We start from the raw sequence: 9147 nt of genomic DNA on the forward strand, positions 1-9147 counted from the left end.
TTATCCAGCATGTACTTGAAGAAATTGTGAGAGTCCCCTTAGGACTGGATTTTGAGGGTGCTTGATCAAGGGGGCTAGAACATAAAACAGGATAAGAGAGAGTTTATTGGTCTGGGAGCACCTTCTCAGGATATAGGATATAACACTGGGAGGATATTAGAAGATTAGAACATTTGTTGCTTGCAGGCTCCTACAAGCCTGGAAAAAGCAATGGCCCGTGCTTAGTAACAATGAAATGCATGAATTGCTCTGTAAGATGGGACAGGACAGGATTAAAAGGCAGAAGGGGCTTTGCCTGGTGGCACAGTGGTTGAGAGTGGTTGAGAGTCCGCTTGCCGATGCAGGGGACACGGGTTCGTGCCCCAGTCTGGGAAGATCCCACATGCCGCGGAGCGGCTGGGCCCGGGATCCATGGCCTTTGTATCTTGGAGTGGATATATTATGAGATCAGAAGGTCAACCATAGCATTGTGTTTGTCAATAAAGAGAATACACTATTCACCAAGGTTATCACAAATGTGCAGATGAGAGGGATCTAGCATCAGAAAGAAGTTCAGTGGTAGCTATCCTCTCCAGGATTGGGATGATGATAAAAGTGTTTACAGAGCTTGGCTACTGATATCACTCAGATGATAGGGCATTTAACTGCCAGATGCCAGCAGACTGCATTTTTGTAATGACTAGCAAGGATTGAGCAGGAACCAAGATGGCTTGGCCCACATGGAATTGCAGAGATGGTTAGTAAAATGAATAGGACCCCCAGGGGCAGAATAGATACAAGAGAAGCCAAGAATACTGCTTTAAGATATAATCAAAAGAAATCAAGAAAGTGTGATCAGGAGGCAGAGGGTTGTTCTCTCCAATTAATGTAATGATCCTTTTTTCCAGTTCCCAGGACTGAGACAATTTTCAGACTTAGAACTCCTTGATTGATGAGGTGACCACATCCCTAGGTGTAAGTTCCCTGTGACACCATGACACAGTATTATATACTGTAATGATTACCCAGTCCTAATCCAAAGGGACCTATGGCTAATAACTCAAGTGACTGTTCATTAGGAAAATGGGAAGATGCATTCATTTAGATTTCACACAGGGTATGAGATTTAATTGATACCTGGATACCTGAAGCGTAACCCTCACCTCATGTTAGACTGGGAACTAATGAGAATCAGGTAAGAAATGCAGCTCTGGAAAATCCCAGAGTAAAGTGAGTCTGTTGGGTCTGTAGACCCACCTAGTGGTCATTCTCTTGGTAACTGAACATGCACTGGAAACACAGAAGACCTCAGTCACAAGTCTGGCAGTTGACGCTCTCTGAGTTACCTCAGCTGGGGCTGTTGCCCAGAATATCTTCATATAACCTCTTCATGTAGTTGCTTGGGGGCTTCCTCACAGCATAGTAGTTTGCTTCCTAGAGCGAGGATCCCATTACTGTCAGATGCAAGTTATTCTACCTTTTGTGCAACACAGAATATCTTACCTGTTATTGCCACAACCCTACCCATGTTCAAAGGGACGGAACACTTTCAACGGGGAGCAGTATTGAAGTTACACTGTAGGAAGAGAATAAGGGATGGGATATATTGTTGGGTCTATTTGGGGGTAAGGAGGGGAGGAATAAAACCCGCTATTTCTGCTCTTCCTAATAAGCTGATCTCAGGGATCTGCATCCAGAGAGTGAGGGCCCTGGATATAGTGGATTCAATGACATAGCTCCACACTTCAAGCTCCAGATTTCTATTAAATGCATCTCTAGTTCTCTGGAAAATTGGCACAGTAAATATTTTTTCTGTTGTGGGGCCCTTCAAGGACAACTGGACAATTACTCTGAATACAACATAGTAAAAGAGTGTTGACACAGATATGCACAATACTGAATGGGAGGGATGTTCATCTCCTCATAGAGCACCAGGAAAAGACTTGGTGATTCTAGGACTGAGTGGTGAGGAAGGTCAGTACCTCTCCGCTGCAGGAAGCCCCTTCTGATGTCTCCGTATTTCACTGGAAGTCTTATTAATATGGGCCTTGTGGACTTCGGTCCATGGGAGTATTTCTGAGTAGAGGGTGGCATATCCTGCCTTTAATAGACAGATGTTAAAAACCCATAGCTGACTCGTCCACTGGACCTTACCAGTAAGTGTGGCCCGAAGAGACTGAAACTTGCCCCCACTCTCAGACAGAAATTGTTCTATTCTCACAGTCCCCGTGCCTCCCATACTCTGAAGGGACAGTCGGCCTAGTTCTTGTGACCTCCCACTCTTCCGGATTGTGGAAGTTTCTGATGCTGGCTTTGAGACATGGCATCTCTTTGCTAAAATCTAGTGTCTATATTACCATTCTGCTGTGAAGGAACAGGCCCTGTCCTTGCCACAGGCTTCTGACTGTCTTCTTATACGCACCTCTCCTCTGGCCCTACTGAACCACGATGTCTGACAAAATCACTCCGAAATCTTTCTCCTTCTCCTTCAGTCCTCTGTCTGGCCCGGATCTCAGTACAAACGTCTGGAACGTCTCTACCCACATTCCAGGGCTCTGCCCTTGCTCTTCACTTTCATAACAAAAGATGTGTTGATCATCTAAATATCCCAGAGTGAGAAATGGCTGCTGCTTGTTCTTACCTGAGACCCAGCAATAAAGATGTAGGATCAAAGGGAGGAAGTGGCAAAAGACGTTTTCCAGAATGTTCAGTCACGTTCCTGTGATGTGGCCTCATTTCCAGAAGCTGGAGTGAAGGTTCTCCTGTCCTGACTGATTCCACAAACATGTGAGGAGGTCATGCCTAACAGGACAAGGGGTATTTGGGATTATGTAATAGGAAGAGAGGAAGAGGAAAGTCAAGTCCAGGTAAAGGATCAGAGATGAGACTAGAACAATAGAGACATCAGGAGTAGAGAGGAACTTAGAGAAAGCAGTGCAAAAGAAGAGATGAATTTGTAGAGAAATTTGCAAAAAAGGGTTACTGTGACCCTGCAGGCAGATATAGAGAAAAAGAGGTTCAAACAGTGCCTGGACCAAAGTAAACTGTCCTTACTTTATTTGATGTGCCAACAAATCCAAAAGAAAGATAATCCTTGGGGAATTTCAGCAGGGTTGCAGAAAATATGAGATACTGATACAGGAGACAACAGGCAAAACTTCCTGCATATTTCAAAATTATTCTCGGTGGTAGAAAATCCCATTTCAAGCAGTTGGCATGAAGCTTCTGCTGTTTCTTAACACCCAAAGTGAAAAAGACAGTGGAGAGCACTGAGGCCTGTGGTTAAGAGCACAGGCCCTGAAGCTAAACTGCTGAGTTTGATTCTCAGACCCATTGTTCACTAGCCCCGGTCAATTTGAGATGAGATGCGGCCATGTTCCCATTTGCAAAACAAACTAGGTTCCTATCTCAAAGGGGGGTAATTGGATCAGTGCCTTGCAGATGTTTTAATTACTGCTATTATTGAGTACATGAACAAAATGACAACAAAAGAGAGAGGGAGCTCACTCACGAGAAAAGCAAAAATACAGGAATTGAAGGAAAGGTAATAAAAATGGAGAGAGAGAGAGAGAGAAAACCCAAATGTGAGACAGTAGTTGATGAAATAGGGAAAGCATTTAAAAGGTTTTCAAAACTTTAAAATTTGTTATAGAAGAATGATGTAGGAAAACAGACATATCTGTATATAATCCAGAGTGGAGATTTCATCTGTTTTTCACACTCAGCATTCTACGTCCCACCCCGACTCTCCATATCATGACCCACAATAGTCACAGATCTCAAGTGTCTCTACTTGGAGCTCTTCAACCTGGCTTAAAAGACACAGTAGGAAATGGCCAAAGGTCTCAGCTAAGGAACTCACAATCAAGGAGGTGGGCTTTAGTTAGTTGGACCTTCTTTCATTCAGTTCTCAATTTGTAGGGTAGCAGTAAAACGCTTTTTCATGCTCCTACACCTCCTAAAATGAATCCCTAGACTGCTCCACCACGCTCTTGAACCTTGGTGTGGCTTTTAATAAGAGTTTCTCAGAGCCACAGAGGGTCTCAGCTGCCCTTAGAGGTAGATGACATCAGGATCCCTTTAGGCTCCCAGTGGAGCCACAAAGAGATGGGAGACATTCTGAAGCTGTGTGAGGACTCGAGGCATAGTAAAGCATGAAGGAGTGAGCTCATGAGTCCTGGGATCCTCTTTTCCCCCAGAGACCCAACTCAGCCCACAACCAGGACTCAACTTCCCTTTTGCTTGATCATGCCATAGCCTGCCAACTGTCTCTGAATACAGCTCCCTTAGATTAGGCAGTTCTGGATCATAGCCCCCATTCTAGCACTGAGAACAAGCTCCCTACTATGACACAGAGCAGAGCTTCTCATAGCTTCTCCCCATTCCTCATCCTTTTGGAGATTTGGCCACTGCAGCATGAGTACAATATTCCTAGGTGGGAATGCCCACAAGCCCCATCCTGGGTTTACATGAAAATAGACATTTAAGAAGCCTCCTGGTGTCAAAGGTTCTAAGTGGGGCTCTTCTCCCACCTGTTCCTTGAAATAAGTAATGAACTCACAGAAACAGGGAAGGAATAACCACAAGAACAAACTGGATGAATTTCCTCCTTTATACAAACCAATTCAGTGAATGATAACAGTAAAAAAAAACATCTGTACGATTCCTTTCAAAGCCATTGTATGAAATCTTCCATCAATAATCACCCCTGCTTAGCCTATCACTTACCTGAAACCAGCTTCTCACAATTAAAAAAAAAAAAAAAGCAGATAAAAGAGAAAAAAATTTCCAAACTTCATTTATCCTTGAAAAACATGGCCTCTTTTTCTTGCTATTTTTCTCCAGAGACAAGATCCCCTCAAAGATTAAAAAGTCTTTCAGAAGGGTGGGAATATCTGACTTTCTCCTCTCCCCTTCTCATCTGCATGTGTGCCTGTAAGCTCACACACTCACACTCAGAGGTTTTCAAAAATATACAGAAACTACTGTGATATGTGAAATACATTTAAAAACATCATTTAATCCCTAGAAGACTTGCTTCTGAATTTTTCCCAAGAAGGATATCAACACTGCAACTGATATCACACCGTGAGGCTCTTTTCTCTTTCTCTTCCCCTCAATCCTTCTTTCAATATATATAAAAGCAATCTTACCAGTCAATCCCAGTAAATTTTGTTGGCTAATTTTCTTAATAAAATTTTCTCCAATGGAACACAAAATTTAAAAAAAAGTATACAAAAATATTAACAAAATCATTAATAAAGGCTACTTATGTATTCTGGGGTAAAATAGTTTACTTTTGTTATTTTGTACTTTACAAATTTTTTGCAAGTACCAAAAATATGAGTGCAAGATTGTATTAGAAGAGGAGACGTAGTTGGTTATCCCTATGGTACCCACAGACATTTGAATGAACTATAATGAAGCCTCTTTCATTAATAGGAGCAAACTCAGAACCTGCCAAAGAGCGGAGGGGAGTCTCCAGGTGCAGAGGCCCGTTCTCACTCCAATTCCACTTCTTTGAAGGTTTTCTGGATAACCCCCATTACCACCAAGGTGACCACAGGTGGGTCTGTTCCACATAATATGGTCCTGGTCTAATTTTTATTCAAGCAAGGGGCAGAGATGAGGTTGGAACTTTGATTAAAGGCTTAATTCAAAGTACAGGGAAAGACAAACTAACAGTAACCAGAAGCAAGGTAATTTTGTTTTATACAACTCACTTTTCTCACCTTCTAGTTGATGCTTCGTCTCAAGGAGCCCGTTGCCTGATTTTGTCTGCCCCCAACACCAGGGAACTGATTTCTGTATCCCTGCCCACTGTCCACATTCAGGAAGGGGAGGAGACGAGAGAGGGCAAAAGAAGCTGCCCTTCCCAGCTGTGCTTTGTTTCCTTTATAAGAAGGGACCCTAGTCAGATTTGATGTTAATTATCAAGACTGACTTAGCCTAGTACGGGCATCAGAATCACCTGCAGGGCTTGTCAAACCACAGCTTGCTAGGCTTCAACCACAAAGATTCTTCATTCAGTAGATCTGAGGTGGAGCCACAGAGTTTGCACATCTAACAAATTATGAGATGCTGCTGTTGGTGCTGGACCATAGTTTTAGAATCTCTGACTGATCCCATATCCATTAAAGATGATTCTTTTCGAGACTTCCCTGGTGGCACAGTGGTTAAGAATCCACCTGCCAATGCAGAGGACACGGGTTCGAGCCCTGGTCCGGGAAGATCCCACATGCTGCAGAGCAACTAAGCCCATGCACCACACCTACCGATCCTGCGCTCTAGAGCCCGCGAGCCACAACTAGTAAGCCCACGCGCCACAACTACCGAAGCCTGTGTGCCTAGAGCTCATGCTCTGCAACAAGAGAAGCCACTGCAATAAGCCCACGCACCACAATGAAGAGTAGCCCCCCCCGCTCGCCACAACTACAGAATGCCCGCGCGCAACAAAGACCCAATGCAACCAAAACTAGATACATTTATTTTTAAAAAAAAGATGATATTTTTAGGCTGTACGAAGATGGGCAATTAAAAGAAAAAATCTTACTGGAAAGCATAAGGCTGGAAGCACACTGTGAACTTGCTACTGTAGCTTTTGATGGTCTGTGGTGAAGAGAAAGAAGTGGTGGAAAATGCAGGCTCTTTTGCCCGTATAGCTACAGTGCCTTAGGAGGGGTGCAAGATGGCCTCTGTGCAGTGTCCTTAGTTCGCAGGGCCCAGAAGATCAAGCAACAAGGTGCACGGCTGGTGTCCAGGGGCCCAGGCAGCCCCACAGCTGGACCATTCCCTGCCATCAGAAGCAAGCAGTGTCCATACCATCCAAGCCAAGGCAGAAGCCAAAGGCCCATCAAAGTTCAGCAGCGGGATGAGAATACCTGAGAGGGACAACATTCTATGGCAGCTTTCCTCGTGGGAAGGTCCACTTCAGAGGCTGCTAGGAGCCCTGGTTGTCATGGTAGGAGAAGGCATCGGGCAGCTTGAGAAATGTGTCATTTCTAGGAGATAAAGCATCTCCACTGAGGACAGGCCCAGCCCAGATTGTTGCTTGGCTGGGAGCTTCGTGGTTTCTGGGCTGGAGGGTCAGATAGAGTCACATTTAGCAAATTCTTCAGCAGTCATGGGCTCACAGATTGAATACCACGCATTGGTGAGGAATTCCTCGCAGGACTCAAGAGATGCAGGTGCCTCCAGCTTTGGCCACATGGGATCACAGTCAAGGGTGTGCGGGAGACTGGTCTCTGCGGCTGGGACAAGACTCTTAGAGGCATAAGCGTGGTCCAGACTTAAACCCTCACGGAAGCTCACGGGGGCCCTGCAGTTCCCAGCATCGTCCCCGGGAAACACTCTCACAGTCCCAGGGACGTAGGGAGGAATCAAAGGGAGGCTGTCAAGGACACTGGATGTAATACCCTCCAGAGATGGCAGGCATGGGCCAGGGTGCATCGGATTTTCGGGACCCAGTGGAGGACCCAAGGGCTGAAGATCAGGGGCACAACAGCACCCGGAAGGCTTAGAAGGATGCTGCAGCCATGGGCTCAGCAATGCAGGGTTGTCCATCAAGAGATCGCCAGCAAACGGGAGCTGAGCTTCGATGTCCAGAGATGGCTGCGTTGTGTCTGAGAGGCGCCTCTTAGTACGGGCCCGGACAGTCGGATCCTGAGTCCCCTCTTCCCGAGGACGACGACGAGGACCGTATGGGCCAGGTAGGTTGAGATCCGCAGCACATGGACTTGCGGTCAGCGGCGGAGTCAGGCCGGGCTCCACGGAGCTGTAGGCAGCCGCAGCCCCGAACTGGGCAGCAGAGCAAGAGCCCCGGGCCGGCGAGGGGGGCGGGGACGCAGGATCCACAGGGGCTCGACAGCGGGTCCCATGGCAGGCGGCCACGGGCGGACGGCGGCGCAAGGCGCTGCGGGACGGACAGTGCCTCCGGCGGAGCGCGGGTCCCACAGGCGCGCGGACCTCCCTCCAGGCGTTCAGGAACTGGCTGCTGGGCTCCGTGGGTTGCGTGTGGTCCACCACGGTCCGGTCCTGCCCGCGTTTCCACAGCTCGTAGCGCTCCGGTTGCAGGATGCGCACGAAGGCGTCCATGGAGAAGGCGACCCGGGCCTCCCCGCAGCTGCACTGCGACGCCACTTTGCCATAATCGATCCAGCGCGGGGAGGCGAAATTGATGGCTTCCGCGCAGTTGAAACCATGGTTGAAGCCAGAGTGGTAGCCATAGGGAAACGTCACTATGAACTCTCCAGCCTCCTGAGTGACCCGACCGAAGGGGATGCCGTTGTCCTTGAGGACCGTGGGCGAGATGAGAGCCACCTTGTGCCGCAGGAAGGCCTCACAGCCCCGCGAGCTGCCCGGGAAAAGCTCCGTGGCCAGGCGTTCCAGGCGCCGGCCGTGCTCCGGGGGCACCGCGTACCAAGTCTTGGGCTCCCCGAAGTGCAGGTAGTTGATGCTGTAAAGGTCCATGTCCTCCGTGTGCCAGGCGAAGGTGGTCTTCCACATGCCGAAGTAGAGGTAGGGGGTGTTGACGCCCTCGATGACCACTCCGCACTCCTGTTCCAGCAGGTCCTGAATGGTTCCCAGGTGTCCAAGGTTCTACTGCTTCGTGTTTTCATCGAATAAGGAGCCACTGATGTCCGCACCGTATACTGGTGAACCATAGGGGCGTGTTTTCCAATATTGTCGCTCCAGGTCCTCAAAATCAGAGTAGAATGGAGCCTGGTGTTTTTCACTGTTTGCTAAGCGACGATACTCGCTCACAGTCATGGCTTTCTTCTTTTTGTGGTGCTGAGTAAACACACCTGCCTGCCCAGAAATCACCTGCTGGAGGGGAGCGGCTATTAAGATGTCACCGATGTCATCATAGGTCTCTCTGGCTTTCCAGTCCTTCGGTGGAATTATCTTAGCCAGGCCTGCTCGGTGTGCACCTTGGGATTCCATATAAGCAATGTATTTATTGAAATCATTAAACTCTTCTTTGGTTGGACGAAATACCATTATGCTACAACTTGGGTTCTGGGCCCAGTTGGTCTTAGACTTCATAGCAGACTTCATAGCTTTCATTAATAAGCAAGAAACTCCCAAGTTTTTATTTATGTTCTGGATAGGTGAGGATGCTGGAAAACACTACTTTTTCAAAAATGGGTTGGAGTATATCAGCAGGAA

The 9147-nt window shown here is 47.3% G+C and overlaps 1 pseudogene; it reads right to left on the reverse strand.

Moving 5' to 3' along the window:
- Window positions 1-7065: 7065 nt before the first annotated feature.
- On the reverse strand, window positions 7066-9024 carry LOC103078583 (lysine-specific demethylase 4D pseudogene; annotated as a pseudogene).
- Window positions 9025-9147: the final 123 nt, after the last annotated feature.

This window comes from Lipotes vexillifer, unplaced genomic scaffold (assembly GCF_000442215.2).
Source record: "Lipotes vexillifer unplaced genomic scaffold, Lipotes_vexillifer_v1.1 scaffold206, whole genome shotgun sequence".
NCBI classification, from domain to species: domain Eukaryota; kingdom Metazoa; phylum Chordata; class Mammalia; order Artiodactyla; family Lipotidae; genus Lipotes; species Lipotes vexillifer.